Source organism: Galeopterus variegatus, unplaced genomic scaffold, assembly GCF_000696425.1.
Source record: "Galeopterus variegatus unplaced genomic scaffold, G_variegatus-3.0.2 Scaffold864, whole genome shotgun sequence".
NCBI lineage: Eukaryota > Metazoa > Chordata > Mammalia > Dermoptera > Cynocephalidae > Galeopterus > Galeopterus variegatus.
The window spans coordinates 94,801-111,466 of record NW_007726975.1 but is presented as its reverse complement, the minus strand read 5'-3'; positions in this window follow the sequence as shown (position 1 = coordinate 111,466).

Here is a 16,666-nt window from a genome sequence, read left to right as displayed (position 1 = left end):
AAAAAAAAAAAAAAAAGAAAAGAAAGGCTAGGAAAGCAAGAAAAAAATATTGACTGCCTGGTTTGAGTGAAGTAGTTTATATCAATTAATTTCTTCAGCCCTACAGGGATCATCTGTGAATTATTATTATTATAGCCTTTTACATACAAGAAAATTACAGCTCGGAGAAATCAAGTAATTTTCCCCAAAAAAGTCATAGAGCTGGAATTTGAGTCCAGGTCTGCAGGCCCCCATGCCTGTACAGAAGCTCTGAAATTCTTTTCCATCCACCATTTGTCACTGACTTCCATGCTGAACTATATGCACCTCAAGCAGAGTGGTGACAGTACAGTGGTGACAAAGGGCTGAGGGCTTAGCTTTGCCAGAGTTTTATTCTCTGGCATCCATCCTCCCGAAAGATCATAGCTGTCTCTTTAAGAGGAAGCATGAGATGTAAACTGTTGCCCTAAAAGATGCTGTGCTCTTGAATTCTGCATTGCAGGAGCGTTGGGAGCACCATTTTTGTTGGAGGACCCAGCAAACCAGTTCCTACGTCTCAAAAGAAACGTATATTTGCAGGATTACTGGGACCCAGATCACAGTCCTAATGTGTGGGGAACCACACTGGCTGAACAGGTATTTGCATTTGAAATCAGTGGTCCTTTATCATCTGTCTTTTTAAATAGGCATTTTCTCAGCTGATATTAACACACCACTAGCCTAGCCCTGATTTTTCCTCTCTAGCCGCTCTGAGCTATACCTGCTCTTTCCTCTCCATGAAGTGGCTTTTGCCTGGTAAACTTCACCTCCTGCTTAAAGACTCAGTTCAAATGTCCCCCTTTCTGAAGCTTTTTCCTTCTTTCTGGGGCAGTATTGTTCTTCCTTCTTCTCTCCCCTTTGCATGTTGTTCACATGTGAATAGCTCTCAAAAGGTCACTTGAAATTATTTGTTCATGTACGCAACCTCCCTACCTAAACTACCAAGGTAGGATCCATGTCATAGCTATCAAGGTAATTATTCTCAGGACCTAGCAAAATGACTGTTATGTAGTCAAGGCTTAATAAATTATTTCTTGTTTGGGTAGGTAGATAGATGTATAGCAATCACGTTGTAGTTCAATCTCAGTTGTTCAGTAGCTAATTTTCTTATGTGATAATTACCCAAGACTTTAATTTTGTTTCTTCATTTCCTTGCCTTTTGAACATGTTCCTATTTATTTGTATTCTCAGCTCAAGAGAAATAAAAAAGAAAACTTGCATTAGCCAGTTTTATTTTATGTTTACTTTTCTAATGGAAGAAGACATTAAAAGTCTAGGTCAAAAGAAATCGCTGAATTATCTGAGGATTTAAATAATTTGTGATTTTTCCTCTTACAATTTAACAATTTAGAAAACAAAGGTGTACAATTAATTAATTCCTTTACTTATTCATTCATTCTTTCTTTCCATATGTATCAGATTCTCCCTATCACAAGGTACAAGGGTTGTATAAAGTCAGAACAAATTAAATGTTCTTTTTGGGGGCCTCAGTCCTATCTTTACTCTACATGGCTGGGTCTTAACTGGTCTACCAGGATCAACTTGTTTCTGCTTAGCATTTGTTGATGAAAACCACTGGCTTGGATAATGCATCCAGTTTTATGCCTGTTTCTCTCCAATGGGCATCATATAGAGGTATTAAAACAAGACATTTACTTATATGGCAAATTAAATAATTACATAGTCTGCTAAACTGTGTCTTGTTTATGGAATGTTGAAATTTTCAAGTACACTCCTGCCTCTAACTGTAAACCAGTTCTGTGATCAATTGACAGATACTACAATGTGACAAAACTCTTACCACATTGGTTCATACTGTGGCCCCACGAATACTGAAAAACATTTGAGCATTGAAATAAATAGATAACTGTAAGTAAGAGAACAAAACCCTATTTGAAATAATTCTTCCGTTTTATTTTCCCCAGTCTTTTAGGAATATCTGTATAATTATCCGAATAACCAATGCAACATATTTTCTACATACTCATAGATCATGACTTGTGTCTCCTTTTGTTACAGGCTCATGAGACATGGACTGCTTTGAAAACAACAGCACAGTATTATTTGGACATGAACATGTTCCCCTTTGACATGACTACTGCCCAGTAAATGTGCTTTACAGGTTGTATTAGTCCATTTCTGTTGCTTATAATGAAATACCTAAAACAGGGTAATTTATAAAGAAATGAAATTTATTTCTTACAGTTTTGGAGGCTGAGAAGTCCACGGTTCAGGGAATGCATCTGGTAGAAACTCTTTACAGGGTCCCGTGGTGACACAGGGTATCACATAATGATAATGTCAAGAGCATTATCATGTGTTCCTTATAAAGCCACCAGTCCACACCCATGATAACTTATTATTGCATGAATGGATTGGTCCATTCATGAGGACACAGTCCTTACAATCCAATCTCATCTCAAAGGCCCCACCTTTCAAATATCATAATCGAGTTTCCAACACATAAACCTTTGGGGGACACATTAGACTCATAGTAATCTGTCCTTTGTCCACAAAGTTCATGTCCTTCTCACATGTAAATATTTTCATTCCATCCCCAAAGTCTTAACTTGTTTTATCTCAGGAGTCAAAGGGTCATCTGTGAAAGCAAACAAGTTATCTGCTTCCAAGATTCAATGGTGGGACAAGCTTAGTGTACATATTCCCACTCAAAAAGGGAGAAGTAGGCCCAAAGAAAGGGGTAACAGATCCTAACTATGTCCAAAACCCAGTAGGGCAGGCATTAAATCTTAAAGCTATAAAATGTTCTTTGACTCCATGTCTGGTATCCTCTGCTCACTGGTACAGGGTTTGGGCTGTCTAAGTCCCTGGAAGCCCCACTCCTATGGCCTTCCTAGGCTGAGACCACACTTCAACTCTCTCAGATTAGTGTTGCATGCTAGTAGCTCTACAATTCTCAGTGATGGCCCCACCTCCCTATGACTCTACTAGGCATGATCCTGGTGAAGTTTCTCTGTTGCAACTCCAACTCCACATTCTTGCTCAGTATTGCTCTAGTGGAGTCTTTGCAGCAACTTCACCTCTGCAACACATCTCTTCCTGGGTCCCCAGAGTTTTCCATACACCCTTTAAAATCAGGGTGGAGGCTGTCATGCCTCCACAGCTCTTCCATTCTGTAAGTCTGCAGACTTAACACCACGTGGACACTGCCAAGGCTTCCAGCTTGTATCTTCCAACACTGTGAGTTCAGCCATACCTAGGACCAATTTAGCCACTGCTAGAGCAGCAGGAGCAGCTGGGGTGCAGGGAGCAGCATCCTGAGGTGGCCCTGGGCAGTGAGCCCATGAAGGGCCTAGACAGCGAACTCATAAATGGTGCCCCAAGCCTGTTCCCTGAAACCATTCTGTCTTCCTAGGCCTCTGGGCTTGTGGTGGGAAGAGCAAGCTTGAAGATCTCTGAAATGCCTTCAGAATCTTTCTTCCATTCTCTTGATGCTGTCCTGATCTCCTCAGCAGATGGTGGCTGGGTTACACCCTTGGTTTCCTCCCACAAATGTACTTTTTTACTCATACGTGGCCAAGCTGAGAGTTTTCCAATTTTTTCCCTCCACTTACATTTTAATTATAAATTTCAGCTTTATATCATGCCTTTGCTGCCATTAGTCAGTGTAGGCTGTTACAAGTAGCCATGCAGCTCCTGAATGCTTTGTTGCTTAGAAATTTCTTCCATGAGTACCACGGTTCATCATTTTTAAGTTCTAGATTCCATAAAACCCTTGGGCATGGACCAAGCCAGCAAAGTTCTTTGTCAGTTTATAAGAAGAGTGACTTTTGCTCCAGTTTTCAATAAGCTTTTTCTCATATCTATCTAGACTTCCTCAGAATGGCATTTACTGTACATATTTTTGTCAGCATTCTAGTCATCACCATTTAACAAATCTTTAAGAAGTTTCAGACTTTCCCTAATCTTCTTGTCTTCGAAGCCCTCACCAGAATCTAGGTTTTTTCTAGCGTGCTTCAACAGGTTCTTCCAGCCTCTGCCCATTACCCACTTCCAAAGCCATTTCCACATTTTCAGGTATTTATTATAAGCAACACCTCACTTCTTGATACCAATTTTCTATATTAGTCTGTTTTCTGTTGCTTATAACAGTACACCTGAAACTGGGTAATTTACAAAGAAATGAAATTTATTTCTTACAGTTTTGGAGGCTAAGAAGTCCACAGTTCAGGGGGTGTTTCTGGTGAAGACCTTCCTCTGGGTGGGAACTCTCTTCAGGTTCTTGCGTTGACACAGGGCATTACATAGCAAGAATGGCAAGAGTTCTCTCAAACTCCTTATAAAGTCACCAATCCATACCCATAATAATGCATCACTTCATGAATGGATTAATGCATTCATGATGGCACAGTCCCCACAATCCAATCACTTCCCAGAGGCCTTACCTTTTAAATATCATAGTAGAGTTTACAACACATGAATGTTTGGGGGACAGATTTGACCCACAGCATTCTTGCTCTGGCCCCCAAGTGTTCATGTATTGGAAACTTGATTTCCCTGGTAATAGTGTTAAAAGGGTAGGAAACTCAATTATGTTATTTGAAAGATGGCCCTTTGAGAAGTGATTGTATCATGAGGACTATGCCCATTTATTGGCTAATGGACTAATGTATTACCAGGGCATAGACTGGTGACTTTATAAGGAGAGTAAGTGAAAGGATTAGGTCTCTTGCTCAGGCTATTTTCTCAACATGTGATACTCTGTATTGCCATGGGACTGTGTAGGGAGTCCCCACCTGGATAAAGGCCCTCACCATATGTACCCCCTGGACCTTGGACTTTCAGGACTTCAAAACTGTAAGAAATAAACTTTATTTCTTTATAAATTACCCAGTTTCAGGTGATCTGTTATAAGTAACAGAAATGAACTAATACACTGTTTAAAGTAGGAGAACAAAGAGGGTGAGTTGGCAGCAAAATTTGCCAAAACCATGGGCTTTAGAGAATTGAAGTCAAATCTATGCCATTTCCTAGATTATTTATTATGTTTTTTCATAGAGTTGTTGAAAGGAGTAATTATGAAAACCTATACAGAGACCTAGAAATAGAAGCTTTCAATAAATGATCACTCTTGGAGTGAGAACTCAAATAAATGCTGTAGTAATAAAATTTACCAAAAAGAGGGTTTTTATGGAAAAAGAAAAAAACCAAAAAGTAGTGTGATTAAAACATTCTGTTCATAGCTCTTTCTTTCTCCTGTCTCTTCTTTGAGAAGATTAGTTTATCTTTTAATTCAAAGAAGATAGAATGCCTCAAATAGAGCTGGTCCTCTCCTCTTCTTCAATATTTGTCACTTTCTAAAGCCAGTCTATTTTAATAACATGCTTTTGAGACTTCTTCTATCAAGAGTGTACTGCTGAAGACAGTGGAGAGAGAATACAATCTTAATTTACATTGGGGAGTAGATTGTGGCTAGGAACTCATCAGAAGCCACTCATCATAAGTGCAGACTTCCTTAGAAGTTTTGTAAAATTTGTGCAAGTTTTGCATTCTGTTCCATAGTATATTGATATTTGTTTTAATATGAAATAACAGTTTAAACTTACTGGTTGAGTACATTTATTAATCTTTTCAAATAAAACTGAAAAATTGTAGAAGGCAGGAATGTACCCAGGGACCTAGGCAGGAGACATAGACAGTTTCCCCCACCCTACAGAAGGCAGGAGCACACCTGGGGACATATGCATGAGCTGCAGGCAGGGGCATGCAGCAAACACAGCTTCTTTGTGGGTGGTCCCCCACGGCCACTGTTGCTTCAAGGTTGACTTGCTGCCACAGTAGTGGCAACAAGCACCACACACACAGCCCACTGCCTACCCACCTGCATTGATGCAATGACAGTTACTAGTGGAGCCTGGAAAAAGAGGAAGTCTCTCCTCCAAATACACTCTGGAGTAATAGAAGAAGAAACTGCCCTAGCTGATGACCGGATATCAATATAGAGATACTAGAAATATGAAAAAAGAAAAAAAAAAAGAAAACATGAAAAATAAAATCCACAAAAGGAATACAGTAATTATCAAGTACCAGAAACCATACAGCAGGAAACACTTGAAATGACTGAAAAGGAATTCTGAGCAGCAATGTTAAGGAAACTCAAAGAGATACAAGAACAATCAGTTAGACCATGCAATGAAATGAGAAAAAATATCCAGGATAGGAAGGAGGAAATTTACAAAGAAATTAATACCTAGAAAAAATTCAGCAGAACTCCTTGAACTGAAGAATTCACTCAACAAAACAAAAAACACAACCAAGAGCTTATGTAGCAGGTTAGAGCAAGCAGAAGAAAGAATTTCTGATTTCAAAGTCAGTCCTTTCAAAATAACCCAAGCAGGCAAAAAAAAAAAAAAAAAATGGGAAAAAGAAATTTTTATAAATGAAGAAAACCTAAGATAGATAGTGGACAACCTTAAGCAAACAAACATCCTAACCATGGGTATTCCAGTATGGGAGGAGAAAGGAAAAGTCATTAAAAACCTGTTTAATGAAATAATAATGAAAAACTTCCCAGGTATAGAAAGAGACACAGACCTTCACATCTAATAAACTGAAAGATCTCCAAACAGATGCAATCCAAAACAATCCTCTCTGAGACACATTATAGTCAAACTGGTAAAGTTCAAAGACAAAATAAAATCCTAAAAGCAGCAAGAGAAAAGCATCAAGTCACATATAAGAGAGCCCCTATCAAACTAACAGCAGACTTCTCAACAAAAACTCTACAGGCCAGAAGAAAATGGGATGATATATTCAAAATACTAAAAGAAAAAAACTGACAACCAAGAATATTATACCCAGCAAGACTTTCTTTCAAAAATGATGGAGAAATAGTGTATTTCCGGGGGTGGGGGGGGAGACTGTAGGAGATCACTATTACAAGACCAACCCTGCAAGAAGTTCTCAAGGTAGTTCTGCACCTGGAATCTGAAAAATGATAATCACCACCACAAATACATAAGAAAGAACAAAACCCACTGGATTGAAAAGCTAGATCCAACTACATGCTGACTTTAAGAAACTCACCTCACCTTTAAAGACATACACAGAATAATAGTGAGGTGATGTAAAAAGATATACCATGTAAATGGAACACATAAATGAGCAGGAGTAGCTATTCTTATACCAGATAAAATAGACTTTAAACCAAAAACCATAAAAAGAGACAAAGAAGGCCACTATATAATGATAGAGGGATCTATCCAGCAAAAAGACATAATAATTATAAATATATATGAGCCCAACACCAGAGCACCCAAATATATAAAGCAAAAAACTATAAGACCTAAAGAAAGAGATAGACCCCAATACAATAACAGTTGGGGACCTGAACACCCCTCTCTCAGCACTGGACAGGTCATGTAGGCAACAAATAAAAAAAACCACAGGATTTAAACTACACATTAGACAAATTAGACCTGGTAGATATCTAGAGGACATTTCATCCAATTACAGAATATACAATCTTCTAGTCAACACATGGACCATTCTCATGAATAGAGAACATGTTATGTCACAAATTAAGTCTCCACAAATTTTTAGAAATTGAAATCATTTCAAGTAATTTTTCAGACCACAGTGGACTAAAATTAGAAATCAATAACAAGCAAAACTCTGGAAACTATATAAAACATGGAAATTAAACAATATTCACATGAACAACCTATGGGTTTAAGAAGAAATTAAGCAGGAAATCAAAAAATTTCTGAAACTAATGAAATTAAAGACCCATCATGCCAAAACCTGTGGGGTACTAAGAGGAAAGTTTATTGCAATAAGTGCTTACATCACAAGAATGGAAAGATCTCCAATAAACAACCAAACACTACACCAGAAAAACAAGAACGATCCAATCCCAAAATTAGTACATGGAAAGAAATAATTAAGATCAGAGAAGAACTAAATAAAATAGAAACTCAAAAAAATGATATAAAAGATCAATGAAACAAAAAGTTGGTTTATTGAGAAGATAAACAAAATAGACAAACCATTAGCTAGGACAACTAAAAAAAAGAGAGAGAAAGAGAGAGAGAAGACCCAAATAACAAAAATCAGAAATGAAAAAGAAGACATTACAACTGATACCACAGAAAGACAATCATTAGAGACTACTGTAAACAACTATATGCAAACAAACTTGAAAACTTGGAGGAAATGGATAAATTTCTGGACACACACAAACTACCAAGAATGAACCAAAAAGAAATAGAAAACCTGAACAGACCAGTAACAAGCAATGAAATTAATGCAGTAATCAGAAGCCTCCCAACACACAAAAAAGCCCAGGGCCACATGGCTTTGCTGCTAAATTCTACCAAACCTTTAAAAAGAAATTAATACTAATTCTCTTGAAACTATTCCAAATGAACTAGCAGGAAAAGAAATCAAGAAAGCAAGCTCATTTACAATAGTCACCAAAAAAATAGAACACTTAGGAATCAATTTAACCAAGGAGGTAAAAGCTCACTAGAACAACAACTACAAATCACAGCTGAAAGAAATTAAAGAGGACACAAAAAGTTGAAAAGACATTCCATGCTCTTTGATTAGAAGAATAGACAGTATGAAATGTTCATACTACCCAAAGCAATCTATTAATCAAAGCAATCCCCATCAAAATACCAATGACGTTCTTCACAAAGATAGAAAAAATAATCCTAACATTTACATGGGACCAAAAAAGCCCCAAATAGCCTAAGCAATCCCAGGCAAAATACATACATACATACATACATACATGCATGCATACATACATACTACACATGTACATACATACATACATACAGAGGCATAACCCACCTGACTTCAAACTATACAACAAAACCATCATGGCAAAAAAGAAAAAAAAAGACACTTGGACCAATGGAACAGAATAGAGAACCCTCAAATCAACCCACATACTTGTAGCCAACTGATCTTCAACAAAGGCACCAAGAATAATACATTGGAGAAATGACTGCCTCTTCAATAAATGGTGCTGGGAAAACTGGACATCCACATACAGAGGAATGAAACTAGACCTGTACCTCTCAACATATACCAAAATAAATTCAAAATGGATTAAAGACTTAAATATCCGACCTGAATCTATAAAATTCCTTGAAGAAAACATAGAGGAAACACTCCAGGATAAAGGACTGGGCAAAGACTTAATGAATACGACCTAAAAGCATAGGCAACAAAAGAAAAAGCAAACTAATGGGATTATATCAAACCAAAAAGCTTTGCACAGCAAAAAAAAACAATCCTAAGAGTGAAGAGACAACCTACAAAATGGGAGAAAATATTTGCAAGTGAGGTATCTGATAGGGATTAACATCCAGAATATACAAAGAACTCAAACAACTTAACAGGAAAAAAAAAAAAAAAAGTAACCTGATTAAAAAATGGTCAAAGGAGCTAACTAGGTATGTCTCAAAGAAAGATATACAAATGGTCAACAGACACATGAAAAAATGCTCAACATCACTAATCATCAGGGAAATGCAAATCAAAACCACTTTCAGATATCATTTCACCTCAGACTTGCTATTATCAAAAAGACTGAGAATAACAAATTCTGTCAAGGATGCAGAGAAAAGGGAACCTACACTATTGGTGGGACTGTAAATTAGCACAGCCATTATGAAAAACAGAATGGAGCCTCCTCCAACAACTACAGATAGAACTACCATATGACCCAGCAATAACACTGTTGGGTATATGTCCAAAGGAATGGAAATCATCACATCAAAGGGATATGTGCATTACCGTGTTTATTGCAGCTCTCTTTACAATGGCCAAGATATGGAACCAACCTAAATGTCCATTGACAAGTGACTGGATAAGGAAACTGTGGTACGTATACATTATGGAATACTACTCAGCCATAAAAAGAATGAAATTATGCCATTCACAGCAATGTGGATGAACTTAGAGAAAAATATGTTAAGTGAAATAAACCAGGCACCGAAAGAGAAATTCCACATGTCCTCACTCATAAGTTTGAACTAAAAAAAAAAAAAAAATTCATTTAAAAAATGGAAAAAAAACACAAAAAGTGTTTTATATTATCTTTATATTTATATTTTATATTATCTTTAAAGTTTTTAATTTAACTTTACAATTTATTGTGCATAAAAAAGAAAAATTGACTCTAGAGAAAAGTGGACTACATTCATCTTATAACTTTTCATGTATCTGTGGAATACCACTTTGGTTTGAAAAGTACTGAGATGTTATAATCAGTTGCCAAAATTGTCCCTCCAAATCACAGATAAGTGTAATTTTGATCTTCAGAAGTCTATTTATCTCCATATACCTAGGTTAATTGTTCTCTGTAACAATTTCTTTTGGTCTTTTAAGGTAAATAGAAGCATCCCTCCAAGTCCAGATTTGGTCTTATGTGGTCTTATAACTACCTTAAGCACTTTTTGAGAAGCAGGTAAATCAGAGAAACTGGATACCAAGAATTTGTACCGTGAAGACTTTGGCCCCTGCAATTTCTTCTCCAAGAAGACACTGATAGCTGTTCGGTATTCACTGTTTCCTATCCCATTCCCTAAAGGGTATCTTCAGTGAAAAACTTGAGGCAAATTGATAACTTAACTACTATCCATTGCCAATAAATGCAAACTTAGATTTTTAAAAATCAAAATACAACTGAATAAACAAAACAAAGAAGATGAATCATTTGGTTTGATGGTAAGAAATAAATTTGAGATTGTACATAAACACATTTTCAGTGTTTGAACAATAATATTCATTTTGATACCACAAATTTCCACTATTCAATTATTTAATTAAAAACTAGAGAATTTCTGTGTATTCATCAGGGTTCTCCAGAAAACAGAAGTAATATGATGTATATATATAGACAGGAAGAAATTTATTTTAAGGAATTGATTTATGCAATTTTGGAAGCCTGCAAGGCCAAAATCTTCAGAATGCTGTCAGGCTGAAGACCAGGCAAGAGCCAATGCCGCAGTCTGATTCTGCTGTCAGAACTCCTTCTTGCTCGTGGTAGGTGGGTCTTTTGTTCCTCCAGGACTTCAACTGTTTGGTTGAGGCACTCCCACATTATGGAGCATAATCTCCTTTACTCAAAGCCTACTGATTTAAATGTAAATCTCATGCAAAAATATACTCAAAGACGGCCAACCCCGTGGCTCACTCAGGAGAGTGCGGCGCTGGGAGCGCAGCCATGTTCCCACCACGGGTTCGGATCCTATATAGGGATGGCCAGTGCGCTCACCGGCTGAACGCGGTGCGGGTGACACCAAGCCCAGGGTTGCAATCCCCTTACCGGTCACAAAAAAAAAAAAAAAAAAAAAAAAAAAAAAAAAAAGAAGAGAAAAAATATACTCAAAGAAATATCCAGAGTAATATTTGGCCATATAACTAGGTGCTGTGGATCACTAAAAATGTGAAATTGTAGGTTAGCTGCCAAGTTGATTTATTTTTTGTAAGACTCGTCAAGTGCAGTAGTGAGAGGAAGGAAAGAGGAGACAGGTAGTTCAATCTGTAATTGACTGTGCGCAATCACTACCTTTGAACCAATGCCAAGTTGATTTTGGGTAACACTGAGTAACACTGAGATGCAACTCTGCAATTAGATTATTACCAAACAAGCATGAAAAGGTTTCATATCTGAACATAATTTCAAGAGACATTATTGGAAACTTATATAAAGATACTTCAAAAAGTTTGTGGAAAAGTAGAATTGAAAGATACATGAATCTTTCCATGAACTTTTTGAAGTCCTCTTAGACATCAGAAAACAAACAAAACAAGGACTAAGTAAAATAACTTGCTTAGAAATCTAGTGGTTAACAGCTGAGCAGGACGTGGTGAGTATTCAGTTCTCCAGATAAAATATAAGAAAACCCAAGCACCACATATTTAATATCTACATGTAAGAACAGCTTAGACAAAAACTACTCTGAATTCAGTGTTCAGAGAATTGATTGTATGGAGGTGCCAGTTATCTGGCTGATTTAATTTAACTTATTATTTTCAAAATGTTATTTTTTTTTGTTCTTCTCCCATTTGGTATACGTCTGTATCTAATTTATAAACCTTATGTAAAAGTCTGTCTATTTGACGATACTTTCAACATTTTTAGGGCTCTGAACAAACCACAGCCATCTAGACAGCATTAGGAAAACGAGAGAGGATCAGAAACTCCTTTTCCTCACTTTCAGATACTCTAGTAGTCTCTGTGGCTGGGATGTTCACATATTCTACTGCGGCATGAAGAACATAAATACCATGGTGACTCTGAATTGTTTTGAGGTAGGTTTCCATTCTAAGGTCTAAAGGGAACCATGTTGGTTTGCCCTCTTCATCTAGTTAATTAAATAGGCTCACTATTTAAGTGACTGTCATGATAATCCCCCTAAATCTAGACTGCCCGGAGGCTTCTGTCCAAATCTGAGGCACACCAGCCTCACTCTTTTTACACAAACAGTATTCTGCCTAAGCTTTCTTGTGTTTTCTGTAGATCCAGTCAATAAATATGCCAAGGGTCAGGCTGACTCTTTTTATGGTCTCTTGGGCATTCAACCCTCTAGTATTCCCATAGTGCTGCTCCATCCACATGGTCTCCCGGTGGATGTTCCAATGCTATATTGGTCAAGGAAAACAGTTCCAAGTCTTCCTTTGATGACCTGAGAAGCACGGTCCCAACCTTTTTATATACCCTGTCCAAAAACATTTTTCTAAAACTTTTGACTGAGAAAAAAGGGAGGAGATAACTTTTACTGAGATATATATTTTGCTGTGTACATACTAGACAGTTATATACTTTGTTTTATTGAATTATCATAACAATCTGAAAAGGTAGGTTCTACAGATCCCATTTTACAAATAAAAATTAAGGCTTAGATAAACTGCCAAGATATAGCTACCTAGAGGCAGCTCTGTAACAGCAATTAAGAATGACTAGACTTGAATCACAGACTCACAATTGCTGGCTGTACAGTCTTACACATGGCACTCACTTCTCTGTAACTCACTTTCCTCTTCAGTAACATAGGAATAAGATGATACACATAGAGCATGCAGAACAGTGCCTAGTACGATGTAACTAAGCACTCAAAAGTTAGCTGTTATTAGTTTTCCTAAGGTCACACTGAAGTCCATGCTCTTTTCACTATTTCATAACGAAGCTCTGGAATTCTGCTATCTGTAATTCAAAACAACCCACAATCTGGCCCTTTTCTTGTTATTTCATCGACTCCCCTCACATACTCTTTCTAGCTTGCATCATTTATTGATTCATTTATTCGCTGATTTAACAAACACTGTAGCCAGCTTTCTTTAGCCTAAGCATGGTGGAGGTACAAAGAGGACTGAGGCACAGTCCCTTCTCCATTGAGCTTTAAATTCAGTAAGAGAGACAAATGTCCACCGTATTTATATGGACGAAAATTATAGAGACTCAAATTACAAATTGTGTGTACACAGATTTTAGACAGCTTCCTCAGCCTGGGGACTCAGGGAAGTCTTCACTGAGAAGGTGGCTTTAGATTTAGGTTTTAAAGAAAGCATAAGAGTAATATATAAACTTGATATAATTACAGTTTTTCTATTATAGTAAATTTTATATTTATAGTAAATTAACATACTTATACTGTTATTATTATTATAGCATATATTTATACCTTTATAGTATAAATATACAATATACAATATTTACAATATTTAAGGTTGGGATTTAATTGTGATTTATATTTGCAACTCCACCAATATCCAGAATGATGTCTGGTGTGCAGCAAGTATCCGATGAATAAATGAGTACTGATGAGGAGGGTGCCTGCCAGTAAATAGTATTCACAAGGTTTGATTCTTACCTTTTTTCTAACAGTGGCAGGACAAACAAATAAGATGTGATATAATTATCCACATGGATTCCAGTAAATCAGTAAGAAAAACTGAATAAGAATTCAAAAGTATTTTTTCATTTCTGATCTTTAGTTTCACCCACACAGCAGACCCAGTCTCAAAAGACATCCATCTTTCTGTGCCAATTCATTGTAATTTAAATAGAATAACTAGGGAAGGCAGCTACTGTACACATAGAACAAATTAAAAATGAAGGTCTATATTCTCATGTGTTGATTTTTTTTTCCGTAAAACTTTGCATTTTAAATCTAGTTAAATATAACAGACAATCCTTGAGACATAACTATGTGCAAATAAGAATCAAGGAAATAATGAAATTTTTTTAAAAAAAAACCTCTTTATATTGTGAAACAATTTTACAGAAATGGTTTTAGCTTATCTAATGTACCAACAAACTCTTATTCAAGCAACGAAGAGCTTTTTCTTCGAAAGGGGATCACAGTCCAAATAAATTATATCCTCCAAATTAGTGTGAGAAGATTGCCAGAAATTTCTCCAGTAAGTCCATGTAGTCACCTGTGGGATTTTTTTTCCACTTATTTTCCTCAGATTGATCTAAAACATCTTGAACAATTGGACCAGGCAGAAAATATACATATATTATGCTGTTATCTTCATTGACAGCCATAATCCAAATGAATTTTTTCGAAAGTAATTTAGCATTGACTGGTTAAACATGCAAACTACCTCTTTGAGTCAGAGATACAGCCAGACTCCTTCATATTAGGAACAGAAAATAAATATTTGGATATTTCGTCACAAATTGGAACTGTCTTGGAAGGCAGTTCAAATGTGAAAACAAAATAAATTATCTAAATTTAAAATATTTTATTCCATCCATCACAGTGACAAAAGCAGCTGCATTTTTTTCTTTCTGAGTCTAATATTAGAAAACATATAATTATATTTAACAGATAATTTGAGGAAAGGTATGCCTTTTTAGCTCTCCCCCATTTTGCTCCATCAAAAGTATATTTTAAAAGGGGATTTTTAATGATCTTTAATCCAGGTAGTAACTACAGCCTGGAATTTAAGAATGTAGCCTCTGGACCCAGAAGCCTGGGCTCACAGTCCACTAACTAGCACTGTCTCAGGTAAGTTTACTTAATTCAGCTGTGGCTTACTTTCCTATCTGTGAAATGGGAATGATGAAAGCACCTGCCTCATGGGTAGAGTGAGGCTTGAATAAGATGTGCTTCTGGTACATAATTAACCCTCTACACATACTTGCTTGCAGGAATAGAATGCATATATCTCCATTTTGAGTTCAGAAAATATATTTAAGTTTTAGAAGAATTCATCTTATAAACACCCAAGGGCTACTATTTTTAAAGCTAGAAATATATTTGATTATGGTAGCAGTGTTGAGGAAATTTCCACCAATACCCAAGTCAACAATTTCTTTTATCATCTCAATTTTGGCCCTTTGATTCAACTTAACACCACAGATCATTCCCCCCTAATGTACCTTAAAATGGATACCCAAATGGTGACAACCAAAAATTCAAAATGTTTAAAATCTGAAGAGCTTTCAGTAGTTGATAACTGCAAAGCAACAATGATTAATTTTACTATTGCTGTTTTTCTAAAGAATTTCACACATTGACCCCACTGCTACACGTTTGTATGTTTACTATGTTTGAGGCACCACAACTACTTTGTGCAGAGGGTTCAACAGTGAGTAGGACCAGATACTGATCCTAAGGATCTCAAGGGACTCATAGTGTGATGGGGGAGCTGCCATCTGTGTACATGGTGATAAAGAAAAGTGCCACAATAGAAGTCATGTAAGCCTGGTGCCTGCCTGGAGCTCTGATCTCATCCAGAAGTACTCTCTCTCTCTTTCTAGCATGTTCCAGAGCATTGGCTTTCACTTTTATTTTAAAGTAAAGTTGTTCCAACCTCTGAGACTTACTCTTGCATTTGCCTGGACTCTTCTCCATGAAGTTCACAAGGTTGGCTTTGTTATCATTTAGGTCTCAGCTCAAGTATTCCTCCTCCTCAGATAAAGCGTCCTGACTAACTGGTGTTAAGTAGCTCACTGTATGACTTTATTGTTGCTGCTGTAACAGATTACCACAACTTCAGTGGCCTAAACAGCATGAATTTATAATTGTACAGTTCTGAAGGTCAGAAGGCTGACACCCATCTCACCAGGTTAGGATCAAGGTGTCAGCAGGGCTGTGTTCCTTTCCACACAATCTTAGAGAAAATCTATTTCCTTGCATTTTCCAGTGTTGGGGAGGAAATACAATTTTCCTCAATCCTCATAAGTTTGTAGTTGGAACAGACCCCTGTAACAAAAGGCAGATTAACAAGAAAAAAACAAGCAGTTTATTAAACACAAGCAGTGCGCATCATACAGGAGAAACCTCAATAAAAAGTAACGAAAGGTAGTGGCTTAGAACTCTGGCTTATATAACATCTTAAATAAAGAACAGCAAATCTGTAGAGAGATGACAAGACAGAGGAAAGTTGTTTTCAGTTTCCAAAGGTTGGTAATTGTGTGAAGGTAAATATATATGAAGAAACTAATCGATTAAGATTTGCTAGAGGATTTCTCTGGTGCCATCGCTGGGCTGATAAAAGTTGTCTCCAGCAAAGGAGAATTTATATCCTGTCTTTAGGCAGAAAAGGGGGAAGATAGAGAGATCTCTTTTCCTATTTGCTGCTTCTTAATTTCCTCTAACTCAAAAATAATTTTTACATCAAAGAAGCATAGTTTGGAGAAACATATTCTGGT